The 18,786-nt window shown below is 39.2% G+C and overlaps 1 protein-coding gene across 1 annotated transcript in view; it reads left to right on the top strand.

Annotated features, from left to right (window-relative positions):
• mn1b (MN1 proto-oncogene, transcriptional regulator b) overlaps nucleotides 1–9,505 on the top strand; it is a 65,463-nt gene extending 55,958 nt beyond the window's left edge. Inside the window, exon 3 of the transcript XR_015491920.1 lies at nucleotides 9,319–9,505. The gene's annotated coding sequence lies outside the window, so the exon portion shown is untranslated. The remainder of the gene's footprint in view (nucleotides 1–9,318) is intronic.
• The last annotated feature ends 9,281 nt before the right edge of the window (nucleotides 9,506–18,786 follow it).

Below are 18,786 nucleotides of genomic sequence, written 5' to 3'. Positions count from 1 at the left end.
TGTCATGTCTGCAGTGTATTGGATGACTGAGATTATTTGTGAGTCTGGGTTTATTAATAACAAATGCCAAAGTTTGTGGGGCATGTCTTGTTTGGTGATTGATTGCAGCTTAAAGGAACACATTTAAAAAGTTTCTGACTGTGTGTTATAACTAAACGTTGAGAAGTTTAGCTCTGAATGTTTTGTTATGGGCGGCATGGTGGCTCAGGGGTTAGCATTGTTGCCTTACAGCAATATGGTCACTGCTTCGAGCCTCGGCTGGGTCAGTTGGCATTTCTGTGAGGAGTTTGCATGTTCTGCCCTTGTTCGCGTGGATTTCCTCCGGGTGCTCCGGTTTCCCCCACAGTACTAAGACATTGACTATGGGTGAATAGAATAAGCTAGGCCGTAGTGCATGTGTGTGAATGCAAGAGTGTATGGGTGTTTCCCTGTGTTGGGATGCGGCTGGAAGGGCATCCGCTGTGTAAAACACATGCTGGATTAGCTGGCGGTTCATTTCGCTGAGGTGACCCCTGATTAATAAAGGGACTAAGCCGAAAATTAATAATGGAATGAACGATCCAATAAATAGATACGCAAGACTCACTGCATACCCCATTGTCAGTCATGTAACTGAAGCTAACAAAGAAACGGGTTACACTGCAGTTCCTCAGCATTATTGTTTTAACATAAATAGTCTGGCTGAAAGTGCTTAGGGGGAGTGCTGCTCTGTCCTTACTGTTGCCTGCAGAGAAACAGATAGGACAGAGTAGTTGATTAATAGCCTGGGTGTAAACAAAGCCCTTGAAACAAAAGCGTGAGTGTAAAGAATTAAGATAAGGAGTAACTGCAGTCAAGTTTACCTTCATCCCTCTTCTGTTAATGACCTCAACTGTCGCTTGCCATCTACTATAAGCCACAAGCAGAGAGTGAGCGTATGAGTGGAGAAGCAAGTGTGAGAAATAGAAAAGAGGCTGACATACAATCTAAATTGAAACAAAAAGGTGTGTATGTGAAGTTTCAGCTCAAAATACAGTGCATCTGGATCATTTTTTTATGTTACATCGTTATTCCAAAATGGATTAAACTAATGTATTTCCTCAAAATTCCACACACAATACCCCATAATGACAATGTGAAAGAAGAGTCTTTGAAATTGTTGCAAATTTATTAAAAATGAAAAGCCGAAAAGTCACATGTACACAAGTATTTACAGCCTTTGCTCAATACTTTGTTGAAGCACAATTGGCAGCAATTACAGCCTCAAGTCTTTTTGAATTTGATGCCAAAAGCTTGGCACACCTGTCTGGGAATTTTTGCCCATTTCTCTTTGCAGTACCTCTCAAGCTCCATCAGGTTGGATGGGAAGCGACAGTGTACAGCCATTTTCAGATCTCCCCAGAGATGTTTAATAGGATTTAGGTCTGGGATCTGGCTGGGCCACTCAAGGACATTCACCAAGTTGTTGTGAAGCCACTCCATTGATATTTTGGCGGTGAGCTTTGGGTCATTGTCCTGTTAAAAGATGAGCCGTCGGCCCAGTCTGAGGTCAAGAGCACTATAAAGCAGGTTTTCATTCAGGATGTCTCTGCACATGGCTGCATTCATCTTTCCCTCTATCCTGACTAGTCTTCCAGTTCCTGCTGCTGAAAAAAACATTCCCACAGCATGATGCTGCCACCACCATGCTTCACTGTAGGGACTATTAGCCTGGGAATAAGCAGTCCCCGGATTTCACCTGGCATTCACTCCAAAGAGTTCAATATTAGTCTCATCAGACCAGAGAATTTAGTTTCTTGTGGTCTGAGAGTCCTTCAGATGCCTTTTGGCAAATTCCAGGCGGGGAGTGGCCTCCGTCTGGCCACTCAACTACACAGGCCTGATTGGTGGGCTGCTGCACAGATGGTTGTCCTTCTGTAAGGTTCTCCTCTCTCCGAAGAAGAAAACTGGAGCTCAGACAGAGTGACCATCGGGTTGTTGATCACCTCCCTGACTAAGGCCCTTCTCCCCCTATCACTCAGCTTAGATGGCCGGCCAGCTCTAGGAAGAGTCCTGGTGGTTCCAAACATCTTTCACTTAGGGATGATGGAGGCCGCTGTGCTCATTGGAACTTTCAGAGCAGCAGATGTTTTTTTTCTGTAACCTTCCCCAGCTTTGTGCCTCGAGACAATCTTGTCTCTGACAGACAATTTCTTTGTCTTCATGCTTGGTTTGTGCTTTGACATGCACTGTCAACCCTCGGACCTTATATAGGCAGGTGTATGCCTTTTCGAATAATGTCCAATACAATACTGAATTTGCCACAGGTGAACTCCAATTAAGCTGCTGAAACATCTGAAGAATGCTCAGTGGAAACAGAATGAACCTGAGCTCAATTTAGAGATTCACGGCAAAAGGTTGAGAATACTGACGTACATGTGATTTTTCAGGTTTTTTATTTTTAATAAATTTGCAACAATTTCAAAAAACCTTTTTCACATTGTCATTATGAGGTATTGTGTGTAGGATTTTAAGGAAATAAATGAATTTAAACCATTCTGGAATAAGGCTGTAACATAAAAAATGGAAAAAGTGAAGTACTATGAATACTTTCTGGTTGCACTGTACAACCCAAAAATACTCTTTAAAACACCCTTTGATCCAAAATTGTACTGTTTTAATAACTGTTGCTTTAAATTTAAATGAGATTGTACTCTTTTCAAAAAAGGGCGGAGCTACAAACACCAATGCTTCAGCATAGCAGCATATTTAAAACAGGACTAACATTATCTCTATAAAAATGACTGGAAATGTCAAAAGAAGAGGAGAAGAAGGTAGGTTAAGGGGACTACCGTTTCCATTTGTGCATCCGCATGTATAATCCTGCTAGTCGCTGACATTATCTTCAGCAGGTATTGTGTGAAAACAGAGGAATGGTTGCTTCCCTCTCAGGGCTGTCTGTGCTAATGAGGAAAAGTTCATCACTAATGGGCGAGACCACTGAGCCACCTGTATAGACATACAAACTAAGATAGATCACAGAAATCACTCCCTGCGTTCGCGTGGGTTTCCTCCTCTGACTGTAGTTTCCCCCACAGTCCAAAGACATGCAGTACAGGTTAATTTGGTAGGCTAAATTGTCAGTAGTTTATGAGTGTGTGTAAATATTTCCCAGAGATGGGTTGCAGCTGAAAGGGCATACGCTGCTTAAAACATGTGCTGGATAAGTTGGCGGTTCATTCCGCTGTGGCGACCCCAGATTAATAAAGGGACTAAGCCGAAAAAAAAATAAATGATTGAATGATAGATCAGAGTCTTCAAGTAACATGAGAAAACTCATCCTTCCATTCCAAAACCCGAATTATTCCTCTTTCGAAGGGAGAATGCTTTCCTCTTGTGAAATGTAAATTTGAGAGCCAATACCGTCCATCATCACTTCGTTCCCAACAACACACACACATACACACACCACCCAAAGCAATGTCGAGCACAACCCCTCAACCCGTCAAAGGGCATCGGTCTCCCATGCTTTACCCCAGAAGCAACTGTTCTTTGAATGGTAGACGACATAGAAAGAGGCAGATCAGAGTGACTGTTCTCTGCCGCTAGTAATCATGAGGAAAAACTGCAACACGTGTGAAGATCATGGAGATCTGAAGAAACAGAAGCAGAGCAAGAAAAAGACAAAGAGAGAAGATGCAAAGACTTAAAACTGTTATAACCCATAGTCTTGTGTCTTGGGGTGCTGGAGGCAATAAGGGTAAGGGTATGTTTTGGTATTGCTTGCAGTTACAAAACACATAAAAATGGTTCATTGGAATTTTTTCCAGAGACCAAAATATAAATGTGAAGGGTCATTACACCTTTGCAAAAACAACAAAGCTGCTTTGGCATAGAACTGTTTGTAGCTACTGTAACTACACTTTACACTACCTGACAAAAGTCTCTTGCCTATCCAAGTTTTATTCATCATTTGGTATCAGAAGTGGCTTATATGAAAGGCAAAGGCCTCTAGATTACGCTTATTTCACCAAAATAAAATATGATCATGCCTTGATTTTTAATTATTTAATTAGGACAGTAAAGTCTGACTTTGCTTAGACAAAAGTCTTGTCACTTAACAGACATAATGCACAGTTTAGAATATAAAGTCATGCTGCAGTGGAAACAGAATGAATATTGTGTATGACTCCCATGAGCTTGGAGGACTGCATCCATACATCTCTGCAATGACTTAATTATTAATAAAGTCATCTGGAATAGCAAAGAAAGCATTCTTGCAGGACTCCCAGAGTTCATCAAGATTCTTTGGATTCATCTTCAATGCCTCCTCCATCTTACCCCAGACATGCTCAATAATGTTCATATCTGGTGACTGGGCAGGCCAATCCTGGAGCACCTTGACCTTCTCTGCTTTCAGGAACTTTGATGTGGAGGCTGAAGTATGAGGAGGAGCACTATCCTGCTAAAGAATTTGCCCTCTCCTGTGGTTTGTAGTTTAATGGGCAGCACAAATGTCTTGATACATCAGGCTGTTGATGTTGCCATCCACTCTGCAGATCTCTCACATGCCCCCATACTGAATCTAACCCCAAACCATGATTTTTCCTTCACCAAACTTAGCCATGCAGGTTCCAGTAGGTCTTCTGCAGTATTGTGGCGATTGGGATGCAGTTCAACAGATGATTCATCTGAAAAATCGACCTTCTGCCAGTTTTTCAAATAATCAACTAGACGTCAAGGTATTATTTGTTGCTTTTACAACTGGGATCCAAACAAGACTTTTGTCAGGTAGTGCATATGTACACCAAAGTATAATAAGATCATTGTAAATGAATACATGAATACCTTTAAATAACCAGCTCTTGAATAGATTAAGCTGCGGTGTGAGCCAGAATCCATGCCAGTAATTACAGTTTGCCAATATTCTCCCCCTATTTTTCGTAGAAATTTAAAACACACAGAAACATGGAAAAATGTGGTAGGACCAACTTGATCTTGCTGTCCACTTATTATTATTATTACTTTCATAGCAATAGCACATTTCTGTGCTGGCATTGTAACTGTTGAGTCTTGTTCTTCCTCTCATATTTCTTGCGGTAGTTCCAAAAAGGTGGGAGGATGATCTGATCTTTCAACGATGCAGATGAACAGTTTACATGTCAATCGCAAAAGACCCCCGCAACAACTGCTCTGGATAAGCTAGGTTATCTATTTATGGGTTGCCGCTTCCTTTCTTCACACTTCTTTCGAAAGTCAGGCATAATTAATCAGAATGTTGCTGGTCAACACAAGTATACATAGGTTCCTGAGTGAAATCTCAAAAGCTGAGCTCCTAAGAACCGGTTATCTTCTTCTATTTGTTCAATGTGTAGCTATTAACTTTAGATTAAATTGGATCACCTGTTTTGAATGATTATATTTTTGTGCACTTGTGTTATAAAGGCTTCTTATCACTTCAGTTAATAGGTGACTAAGTAATAGTTTTATACATTAATTTTTCTTCAGCTTAGTCCCTAATTTATCAGGGGATGCCACAGTGGATTAAACTGCCAACTGTTCCAGCATTTGTGTTTTGGCCTTTCAGTTGCAACCCGGTATTAGGAAACACCCATACACTCTCGCATTCACACACACACACTCATATATAACTCAGGCTCATTCTGGAAACATATCCCAGCCGACGTTTCTGGAGACAGGAGGTACGTATTTGTGCAGTTTTTGTTTACGCGAATTTCATGTCTCGAGCCCAGGGTGATATAGTATATAACTATATATATATATATATATATATATATATATATATATATATATATATATATATATATATATATATAAATATATATATATATATATATATATATATATATATATATATATATATATATATATATATATATATAGTTTCTGTTCTCTTTTCTACATCTGTTGTTTGACCTCTGCGACTCTTCCGCGACCCCTAAGTGCATACAAATGCAGCGGGAAGTCTGTAATTGGAAGGGATAGGATAGAGCTGGGGGTGAGGAGGACTGGAATTATAGAAAGAGAGAGGTAGAGCCTTAAAGGCAAGTGAGGGAGAAGGGTCTGACGTACATGTTAAGACATGCCCCAAGCAAGTTTCTCCTCTAAAGTGGGATAAAGGCATCTTCAAATAGAAATATATGTAAAATTCAATGAGTTACTATACAAGCCATTTGTAAATTTGAACAAATCACACTAACATATTTTTCCTACTTGGGATTTTTGTTGTGTTTTGTTTTGTTTTGTTTTTTTTCAGCAAAAAAAAAGCTGATGCAAGAAATTATGGGCAAAAAAAACATGTGAGAGTCGAGTTCTTGTGTGAGTCTGGATATGGTTCCCCAATGTGGTACAGTTCAGACAAAACAATAAAAAAGGCATGGGTATTTCTATAGAAGTTTTTTCTCAAACTTTCCTCCATTTCTTGGGTGCAAAAAGAAAGAAAATGAGCCTTTCTCAGAACCAAAGCCATATTTCTTAATATTGTAGTCTTTAACTTCACCTCAAACTCTACACAAATATAGTGAGCACATCCTCACTATTGTCAACAAATTACGTTACCTCAAGTTTGAGGACACACCCATGTATACATGTATAAGAGACCACAATGCAACAAATCACAAGCAGTCACAACAGTAGTGACCAGGGAAATGTGTCACAGCACACAATTCATCACAGACTTCTGCATAAATCCTGTTTAGATGATGACCCTGAAGGGTCCTTATGGTACCGTTTCATAAGACGCCATTCTTTTTCTCGCTTACCAGCCGAACACTTACTGCACCTTAGTATGGATGGCTTTCCCGCTGTTACCAGTTTGTCTGGTAGCTCGACATGTACATCGGCGGACTTGAGACACAGATCGTAGTTGACCGTGAAAACTGGGTTTGAGTGTGGTGAAGAATGGTTTCAGTATGGTTCTTTTTGGGTCCAAAAAGAAAGAAAGGGAGCCCTTCTCAGGACCAAATCCATATTTCTTGATATTGTAGTCTTTAAATTCACCTCAAACTCTACACAAATATAGTGAGCACATCCTTACTATTGTCAACACATTGCGTTACCTCAAGTTTGAGTACACACCAATGTATGCATGTATAAGAGACCACAATGCAACAAATCACAAGCAGTCACAACAGTAGTGACCAGGGAAATGTGTCACAGCACACAATTCATCACAGACTTCTGCATAAATCCTGTTTAGATGATGACCCTGTAGGGTCCTCATGATACCGTTTTATAAGATGCCGTTCTTTTTCTCGCATACCAGCGAACCACTTAATGTACCTTCGTATGGACGGCTTTCCCGCTGTTACCAGTTTGTCTGGTAGCTCGACATATATGTCGGCGGACTTGAGACACAGAGCGGAGTTGACCGTGAAAACTGGGTTTGAGTGTGGTGAAGAATAGTTCCAGTATGGTTCTTTTTGGGTCCAAAAAGAAAGAAAGGGAGCCCTTCTCAGGATCAAATCCATATTTCTTGATATTGTAGTCTTTAAATTCACCTCAAACTCTACACAAATATAGTGAACACATCCTTACTATTGTCAACACATTGCGTTACCTCAAGTTTGAGTACACTCCAATGCATGTATAAGAGACCACAATGCAACAAATCACAAGCAGTCACAACAGTAGTGACCAGGGAAATGTGTCACAGCACACAATTCATCACAGACTTCTGCATAAATCCTGTTTAGACCTTGTCGTGTCCTCATTGTACCGGGATAGACCAACAATGCATGAAAAAAGCCCAAGATTTTCAAGACTGGGCCATCAATGATTGGAAAAAAGTGGCATGATCTGATGAAATAAGTTGTACTGTATCTTGCCCTCTCTCATCTTCTCCATTGTTGGCTATCTGATAGCAGATATTTCAAATAATTACGATAACTAGTTAAATTTGAACAATTAATATTCTGGGAAGGATAAAAGGTCAGATTGCCTTGCCATGGTCACCTGAAAATGCAGCAAAATATACACTGGGCAAGGTATTTCATGCTTTGCAGAAATGTGCTAGTCACACATTTCTGAATACAGAGATAACAGGAGAAATCCAAACGAAATTCAGTGAGATTCCAGTGAGATGGAGAGAGTTAAGCACACGTAATAGACGAGAGAGGGGGAGATGGATATGTGTGTGCGCGCATATGTGTGTGTGTGTGTGTCTTTATTAGCACCTCTCCTTCTCTCATTTCATTTGTTAATTCAGCTGGCAGGAGGGTAACACATCATCAGCCTTTTAATTTACTGGATAGCCAGGGGCGCACACACACAGTCTGTTACACACACCTTCTATCAACGCAGGCTTTGGGAAAAGGAGCAATCATGTATCTATAATTGGGTGCAACTTTGATGAGATTTGAGAATAATGCTCAAATCATTTAATGCTACATCAACACTTCAGTAACACTTTATAATAGCCAGTCCATTATGTAATGTTTAACATATTATTGGTCATGTACAATTAAAAAAAGAAACACTATAATATATGAAGCATGAAATTTCTAGCGGAGTGTAATGACTAATAAATATAAAGGTAATAACAATTATAACCGAGCAAAGTGGATAACGATGGTGCCTTTCGTTTTTCTGCATTTGAACATTGAACCAGTCCTGGCATGTCGCCTGCTCTGTGTTTGGATATAGTAGTTCACAGGTGTCCTTATAAAGAATCCAAGCTTCAGATAAGGCAACAGTGAAATGGCTTGATTTAAGATATAAAGGGAATGTCCCTGAAAAAGCGTGCAAAGTCTAGAAAACATTTGGGTCCCACTTTATATTAAAAGGCCTTAACTAATATGTACTTACACAGGGTTTAATAGTTTGTACAATGTACTTATTGTGTAAATACATGTATTTAGTGTGTACTTATGCTTGATTAAATACCTGTATGTATTTACATCTGTAATTAACTTCTGTAGTTACATTTGTAAATACACTGTTGACCATCCTCAACCTTAACCCACCCTTAAACCTACCCATACCAGCAAACCTGTCCATAACCCAACCTCTTTCCCAACTCATGAGCACCACAAGTGTTCTCAAATACATTATGAACACAGTAAGTACATTGTGTTTATTTTTTGATGCAAGTACATAGTAGTTAAGGACACTTAATAAAAAATGGGACCAACGTTTGACTATTCAAACACAGCCTGAGGCGTGCATATTAATGAATTAGCAAGGGTCAATTCTGAAAACATAGCCTTATATATGTTTCTGGAGGTCGCGAATTAAGTAGCTAGAGCTACGTATGGCTCAGGGTGGTTAAGATGCCATTCTTTTTCTTGCTTACCAGCTGACCACTTACCGCTGTATGGACAGCTTTCCCGCTGTTACCAGTTCGTGCGGTAGCTTGATACGTATGTCGGTGGACTTGAGTCACAGAGTAGGCCATGACAATGGGGTTCGAGTCCAGTGAAGAATGGTCCCAGAAAGCAGGTAAGACAAAAACAGAAGCCAAAAAAAATAAAGTAAACAAGTCAATAACAGGGTGAGAATGTGGTAAAATCTGAAAACTTGGTAAAAATCTGTTTTTTTTTTTCTTTTTTTGGATTGCTGCGTTTTCAGTAATACAGCGATTGGGTTTAGGGAAGGCGGTGGGTGGGTCAATCTGTGCTTTTTAAAATGCAATTGATTGGGTTTAGGGAAGGGGGAGGGTGGGGGTTATTGGTCGGTTGGTCAGTCAGTAAATCAGTCAGCATTGACCCCTGGTGGATTTATGTGAGAACAGCAGGCACGAATGGCACTCGCGAGAAAAAATTGAGAAATTTGAGCCTCTGGTGGATTCGCAAAAACAAAAACTGCAAAAAATGTACCTCTTTGGACGTATTTTGCTCTCTCCAGAAATGTTTATAGGGGTACGTAATCAGAATGAGCCTGGGTTGTCTTTTTTATGATCTCAGAGCTGCATAAGAGTTGTGTTCTCTTAATGACGTAGCTGCTCGTCAGGTCCGGATGAATGACCTAAAGTAGGCATACATGCAAATGCAGAGAGCATGGTCCGTGAGTCTCGTCACAGTTCGTTAAATCCTCTGACTGGCCCGTTCATGGAATTCCATGGTTCCAATCATGGAATTTACATAAGAGCGAGAAAACAGTGGTGTCTGAAGCTCACACTATGACCATTCCCATATAATGGTCTTTTATTATTCTACTATGCCTTGGTGTACCCAGATTTTCATTATAGGGCACCTTCAATGTCGTTTTTCATTCTATTACCTTTTTTCGTAGTTTGACATGAACTTTTTTGAATAAATTTGACAGAAAATATATGAGAACTAGGCAATGCAGTGGCACAGTAGGTATTGCTGTCACCTCACAGCAAGAAGGTTCGAGCCTCAGCTGGCGTCTCTGTGTGGAGTTTGCATGTTCTCCCTGCGTTTGCGTGGGTTTCCTCTGTGTGCTCTGGTTTCCCCCACAGTCCAAAGACATGCGGTACAGGTGAATTGGGTAAGCTAAATTGTCCTTAGTATATGAGTGTATGTGGATGAAAGTGTGTGGATGTTTGCCAGAGATGGGATGTGGCTTGAAGGGCATCAGCTGTGTAAAAACATGCTGGATAAGTTGGTGGTTCATTCCACTGTGGCGACCCCGGATTAATAAAGGGACTAAGCTGTAAAGAAAATAAATGAACAAATTTATATGTTTTTAATTTAATATGTGAGTAGGGAAGTCTTGGATTTTCTCAATCCAATTTAAAAATTCTTGGATTCTTTTCACACTGCATTACTATTTGGATTAGCATTCAGTTGCTGCTGCAGTCATATTGCATTATGTATTGGTGACAGGACATTACAGACTGAATGACCATAGGACTCGCAAACTACATTTCACAATATAACATGTGCGAAAAGTTTTAAGGGCAAAAAACGTGGTATTCAAGTTCTTGTGCGAGTCTGGATATGGTGCCCCGTTGTGGTACATCTCAGATAAAACATCAAAAAGGCATGGATGTTTCTATTAAAGTTTTTTCAAACATTCCTCCATTCCTTGGATACAAAAAAGGAGAAAGAATCTTTCACAGAACCAAAACCAAAGATTCATTCTAGTATTTCTGCAGAACTACAACTCCCAGGACTCTTTGCAACCATCAACTCCTGCAATAGCTGACAATAATCCGGGCACTCACACACAGACACAGCTGTAGCTTGTTTTCAGTAATTGCATGGACTATATATGCACTTCACTTTCTCACTTACATGGCTTAGTTTTGTTTAACTGTAGCATTACAAAGTATTTGCCTTGTCTTGTTTTTCCATGCCTTGTTTCCAGATCCTCGCCTTGTTTATTGATTTTTGCTGTTAGCTGCCTGTACCGACTACACTTTTGGATTGCCCTGTAAGTACCCGTTTGCTCCTGTTTGACCGTTGCCTGCCTGACCATTCTTTGTTTAAATAAAGACGCTGCATTTGCATCCTCAACCCCGTTACCTGTATCGCCTGTTACAATAATACCTTATTACCTTATATAACTACCATATAATACCTAGCCATACAGTATTATTAACATTGATGTATCAAGGTTTACTTAGTATTTTTGGTTCAGTGGTTGCTGGTTATCTGCGATACGCACTCACACACACACACACACACACACACACACACACACACACACACACACACACACACACACACACACACACACAGCTCAGGCTTTTCATGACTTTTCCCCTCTGCCCTTATGCATTCCAGCATTTCACTTGAGTCCTCCTCCTTTTTCTGAGCCCTCACTGCCTCTGATTCACAATCCACCTTGTGCTAACCCCCCCCCCCCCTCTCCTCCCGCCCCTCCAAATCCTCAGTCCAGCCTCTGTCTGTTCATGTCTGGCTCCTTCTGACAAGAGAGGGAAAAAAGGAGCGAAGGAGGGTGGATAGAGGGACTGTTTTCCTTTGTTTCCTGTCACAACACAAGCTTCATCAGGAGACCTGGCTTCTGACCCCTTTCGGATTGTGTGAAGCTATTGGGAGTCAAAGGGAAATGCTTCTCATTACATTACGGAGAGTGTTTGCTCACATTTGTGAGTGCATCCAAGCGTACATGTGCGAGCAGGTTTATGGAAAATATTGTCAATGTTTTGTATGTTTACATGTGTTCGGAAAGTAATCATTAAACCAGGCTACCAGTTTTAAATACTACGGTATAAACTAAGCTGAGAAATATGGAACTACAATGAACTACAATGAACTACAATGAACTACAATCTTTTAAGCTGGATAATTGCCTAAAATTAAAAACATCAGACTTAATGTAATTCACATAAACAAATGAAAACAACTCTGAACATTCTGAAAATATTGCCTAATATGCATTTCTGGAGATCAGCAATTATGTAGCCAGAAGTACGTCTGGCTGCATTTCGTCTTAAAAACAAATACGGGGCGTATGATGCTGTTTCTTTTTGCACTGACCAGCTGACTGCTTACCTCCATGTGGACGGCTTTTCCACTGTAACCAGTTTGCTCAGTGGCTCGCCACGTATGTCCGTGGACTTGAGAAACAGAGCAGAGTTGACTGCGATGACAGGGTTCGAGTGGTTCTAGAAAGACAAAAACAGAAGGCAAAAAATAAAATAAACAAGTAATTAACAGGGCGAAACTTTTAAAACGTGGTAAAAAATTAGGCTGCCACCAGGGCTTTTCTTTTTCTGGATTGCTTTTGAAAACACTGACGGTTGGGTTTAGGGTAGTGGGTGGGCGCTGGTCAGTGTTTGCTTTTTAAACAACCCAGGTTAATTCTGAAAACATAGTACCGTGGCTGTTTCTGGAGACCACGAAATACATTCCGGGAGGTACATATTTTTGCAGTTTTTGTTTTCGCAAATTTCGCGAGAGGCCGCTGTGTGCGCTTTTTCGCATTTCAAATTTTCTCTTGCGCGTGTCGTTCACGCTGTTCTCGCGTGAACCCACCAGAGGCCGCTTTCGAACGACTGAATGATTGACTGGGCGACCGGTCAATCGACTGACCCACCCTCCTCCTACCCTAAACCCAACCAATTTTAAAGATTGACCCAGCCACCCGCTTACTTTCCTTAACCCAACCGAAGGTTTACAAAAGCCGTTCAGAAAAAGAAAAGCCCTCGTCTGATTTTTAACACGTTTTCGGATTTTACCACATTCTGACCTTGTTGTATTTTATTTTTTTGGTTCTGTGTTTGTCTTACAGGATTTCTGGAACCGCTCTTCCCCGAACTCCAACCCGGTCATCGTTATCGTGATCAACTCCTCACAAGTCCCTGTAATTCAAAATGCTTAAAAATCATACTTAACGAGCATGTATGTATATTTATACAACAGTTCTGTCTGGTTCTTGAATCTGATTGGCTGATAGCCGTGCAATATTCTCCAAATATCAGCACTCGTCCAGCCTCTTCACTCTTGTTTATTACTCTACCCACAAACAGCAAAAAGCAGAGGACACTCTACAGTTTGACAAATATTGCAGTTGTTGGACAACATAATATACTTTCAAGTATTTTTAGTCGAGGATGTAGTTGTTTAGATTGCAACTATGCAGTTTATTTGTAAGGATAGTGCCTATTTAAAATATTTATAATTTTGGCGCATCAGATTCAGTGCATGGGCGCCATCAGCCTGTCTGAGTAGACCAAAGAGAGTGACAATTGGCGTTCCGCCACAAGATGGCAACAGGGACCACATTTTCTCAGCATATGTTCCAAGCTACAGCTGAACAAATCATTACAAATCAGGTGAGATTTTAAGAGTGTAATCTCTCTCTTTTGTATTTTGTAGTGCTGTATTTATACCACAGAATCTGTTAGTGTTTGCTTTGCTTTGGCTTTTTTGGGGGTTAGTTATTGTAAAATCCCAATCACAACAGAGAAATACTGGGAAACCTCTGCAGACTGATGGCATTTCATGACTTTCAGCCTTATAATCTTAAAATATGAGCAAAATCACCTACTTTGTCATAATTTTAGACATTATGCTAGAGAAGCATTCAAATACCAGCTCTAAAGTGATGTTTGTGAATTAGAAACAGTTTCTGCTGTTCTGACGTCAGCTGCAGATGTAAATGAATGGCGGTAGAAAGTAGTTCCGTGTAAAGGGTTTTTATAAGGGTTGTATAAATGCAATAACACATGAGTAGCATTGCGATATGGCTGTATATCGGCCTCGAGCCAATGCACACCTCCCACCAGTGCTGATATACAGCCACATCGCACTGCTACTCATGTGATATTGCTCATACATATTAGAAATATGACGCAGGTTGGGTTTAGGTATAGGGCCATAAAATAAGCTTTTTTTGTGTAAAATATATTTTGCCTGTTCGTTGAAATTTACTAAATTTAAGGTAACTGGTAGCAATTTGTACAAGTTGTTTAAACAAACAAACAAAGTTAAATATTACTACATTTAATTTGTTTACATTTCACCCATATCAATTGTTTGCAACCACTTACCTCAATAAATGTAGTAAATCCAATTAATCTTTTTTTCAGTGTGTGTGTGTGTGTGTGTGTGTGTGTGTGTGTGTGTATGTAGGGGAACGGACCATCTGTGGCTTCCATCAGGGCCGTTGAGATCCTGCTGAGTCTACTGTCAGGCGCTGAGACCCCGGTCACCCATCACAAAGCCCACTGGGGAAGAGCACGAGAGGGAGGGAGGGAGAGAGGGAAAGAGAGAGAGAGAGAGAACAGAGCACAACCACTGCATTCCACAGAAAGAATGAGATGTGAAATTTGAGACAGAAAGAATAAAACAAGAGCAACAACTTCACCTTTTTCTTGAACTCTGCAGGTAGAATTGTAATTCTGCTGCTAGAGCTTAATAACCAATTAAAATAGACCAAATCAACTTCATATCCAGTTTTATCATTCATTTTTATTCAGTTTAGTATCTTTATTAATCAAGGGTCGCCACAGCGGAATGAACTGCCAACTTATCCAGCATGTTAATACACAGCAGATGCCCTTCCAGCTGCAACCCATCACTAGGGATCCAGATTTATCCAGTATATAAATGATTATGCTTACTGCAGGTAATTACCGTATGCTTGTGAGAAGCTCAACATTTCATAGTGATGTTTGGTCTTAGGTTTTCAGCACAATACCTACAGTACTCTGTAAAATATCTGTAAATTAGCAGGTTTTTTTTTTTCATATTTTGTGATTCATGTTTTATTTTTTTTATTTATTATTACCAGGGCTTGAGATTAACTTTTCACCAGTCACCAGTCACAGTGGCTAGTATTTTTTCAACATTACTAGCCACTCTGCATTTTCACTAGCCACAATTTTGCTGTTGGGAAAATAATTTTTATATGCAGAAATTTAACTTTGACAGGTTAAAATTACTTGATTTAGATTTTGTGTTTTGTCCACATGCCTCCTAATTCATTTCACATTTTGTGCATCGTGTATGAGCAAATGGGCCATGGTTTCATAGTGTTGCATTACAATTAGTTTTTATTTCACATCACTTTTCAGAGCTCAAAATTAGGAATTTACCAAATTTATCTCTGACCACACCAAACAATAATTATTTCTTAGCCACAAATTTTAAATGTGTCAAAACAAGCTAAATATAGCTGTATACTATACTTTTTATTTAACAAAACATTTCTTTAAAAAAAAAACAAAGAAAAACAATTGACTTTTAAAAATAATTATTGTGATGCATCAAAATCATGCACAGTAATCTGTCCTCGCTAAAGGTCTCTCAGATCACCAGTAACTACACATATATGGAGAGTTAGTCTCATATTACAGCAATGGTGTTGTAAAAAAAATTATTATTAAACCATATAAACAAAAATAACCGTAAGCAAAAGAAAGCAGGTCAAAACATATTGTGTGATAATGGAAGAATGATCACACAGTTAAGGCCAATTAATAATCTGTTCAAAGCGAAAGCAACAGGGGCTGCTTACAAAAAAACACATTGGGAGCTCTTGAAAGCAGCAAGACTGTGGGTGCATTGGCATGACTTTTTGTCTGGTTTATATGAAATAGAACCGATCACAGTTGCATTTCAGGCACAGTTAATGTTAAGCCCTGATTATTACCATTTATTTATGCTTTTGAACTGCATTATGGGATCTTGATCTTTCTTCCAACAACTTTTAACTATGAAAAGCTTAACACTTCTATGACTTCTATAAACATTTTCAATAGGTTTATATGATATATTGTCTGGGTTGGTGTTGTATATCACGCTGCAGAAACCTTGTAATAAACTGCCAATACATTTTCTGCTATTTTACAGACTTGTTTATTATACACTGTTCCCTTGTTAATCGCGGTTACGTCCTAAAAAAAAAACCTTTAATAGACGAAATCCGTAAAGTAACCAACTTTTTTTTTTTTTTTTTTACAGTTATTATAGATGTTTTAAGGCTGTAAAACCTCTCACTACACACTTTATACACTTTTCTCAGACAGATATGAACATTTTCACATGTTTCTCTCTCGTTTAAACGCTCTTATAGTTGAAACTTTTATAGAAAAATAAGTCCAGTATTATAAAACGAAACCAAAGATCAAAACCTGTTGTCAGATGCAAACATCCATCGCTGTCAACAAAAGATTCACAAAGCTTTTTAGCTTTTGTGCGTATAATGTTGGCAACCAGCGTAATGGTCTTTTACCTGCAGTCCGCAAGGCTAAAGCAGACTCCGGACCCCGGATGCGCCGTGCACATGACATTTGGAAGTAACACACACCGGACGTGCACATTGGCATATTATTTAAAATTAAGTTATTCATTTGGCGCACTGAATAAGTTTCCTGTGTGGTAACTGGGCATCGCAGACAGCCGCAATAATATTATCCCATAATACTGAAAGACCCACAGGCTCATTCTAAAAACATAGGCCTATATACGTTTTTGAAGATCACAAATTAATTAGCCAGTGGTATGTAAGGCTGCATTTCACTTTTAAAACGAACGCTACGGCGCGGTATGACGCTGTTCCTTTTTCACACTTACCAGCTGACAGCTTACCTCCGTATGGACAGCTTTCCCGCTGTTATCAGTTTGTCCAGTAGCTCGTCATGTATGTCGACAGACCTAAGATGCAGAGAGGAGTTGACCATGACAATGGGGTTCAAGTATGGTGAAGAATGGTTCCAGAAAGCAGGTAGGACAAAAACAGAAGCCAAACAATACAATAAACAAGTAAATCAGGTCAACCGGTGCTTTTGAAAACACTATCGGTTGGATTTAGGAAAGGAGGAGGGTGGCTCAGTCGATCGGTCGGTCAGTCAGTCAGTCAACAGCACCTCCGGTGGATTTACACGAGAACAGTAGATGCGAATGGCAATCGCGAGAGAAATTTGATATTTCAAAAAGCGAACACAGCGCCCTCAGTGGATTTGAGAAAAAAATAGCAAAAAACTTAGCTACTGGAACGTTTTTGGCACTTTCCAGAAATATATATAGCGATACATTTTCAGAATGAGCCTGGGTTGGAAAGACAATCTGTGATAAGCTTATCCCCTAATACTTCCTGGTGCATTTACTGTTGGCAATTTTGCCAATTGTCTTCAAGTTTTGCCATAGGAACAAGTAAACTGTAGATATGAAGCAACGTGAAGATTTTACAAAGCCATACATGAACAAAATTCAGTTTTTGCTTTGTCTTTGTCCCCGGGGCCACTGCTGGATGTCTGTCAGAATGTATGTCACTGATTGATCCAGTGGCACACAGCACACAAACACACACACACCTCTTCTGCCTGCTGGCAATAGCACATATGAGACAGGACTAACATGTCGAGTCAAACACATACAAATCTCAGTTTGTGTCTGCTAAAGGTGTTGAAGGAACAAAGAATATGTACAGTACATCCATTTGCATTCATATGATTGATGTGCTCACATAAAATTAAAACAAATGTCATTACTTTTATATGCAGTGGAAATCAGAATTATTAGCCTTCCTGTGAATTGATTTTTCTTTTAATCCCAAATTATGTTTAACAGAGCAAGAAATTATTTATAGCATTTCCTATAATATATTTTGTTCCAAGAAAGTCTTGTTTATTTTATTTTAGTAAAAATAAAAGCAGTTTTTAATTTTTTTTTAAAAACATTTTTAGGTCAATATTATTAGCCCCCTTAAGCAATATATATTTTTTTTATTGTCTACAGAACAAACCATCTCTATACAGTGAATTGAATTACCCTAGCTTGCCTAATTAACCTAGTTAAGTCTTTAATTTTACTTTAAGCTGAATACTAGTATCTTGAAAAATATCTAGACAAATATTATGTGCTGTCATCATGGCAAAGATAAAAGAAATTAGTTATTAGACATGAGTTATTAAAACTATTATGTTTAGAAATGTGTTAATGTTAAACAGAAATTGGGGGGGGAAATATGCATGAGGGCTTCAACTGTAACTAACTAACTAACTAACTAACTAACTAACTAACTAACTAACTAAATAAATAAATAAATGAATAAATGAATGAATAAATGGTAACATTTTAATTTAAGGTTGTACAACTACCAGCGATTTAATCCTTACAAATTGCTGGTTAGCGTAGAACTACACAATCGCATAGAACTACAAAATCGGCCATTATATGGACTACAAGATCCAGTCATGCACTACACACACCGGTTCCTAATCCTGTCTGATTGCTAACACACACAGCTGGGAGCTGCTCAAAGACTAATTAGATGGACTTTAAATACACTGTAAAAAATGCAGGGCTCCACACAATTCATTCCTGTTGTCCCAACACAAATCAATTAAGTTAACACTTTTAACAAATTTATGTGGATTGAACATACAAAAATTAAGTTGCTGCAGTGAAATCTCAAGAGATGTGTTGTTTC

The sequence above is a fragment of the Danio rerio genome, chromosome 5 (genome assembly GCF_052040795.2).
Source record: "Danio rerio strain M-AB ecotype USA chromosome 5, GRCz13ab, whole genome shotgun sequence".
Classification (NCBI taxonomy): Eukaryota; Metazoa; Chordata; class Actinopteri; order Cypriniformes; family Danionidae; genus Danio; species Danio rerio.
This window is presented reverse-complemented; position numbering and strand designations above follow the sequence as displayed.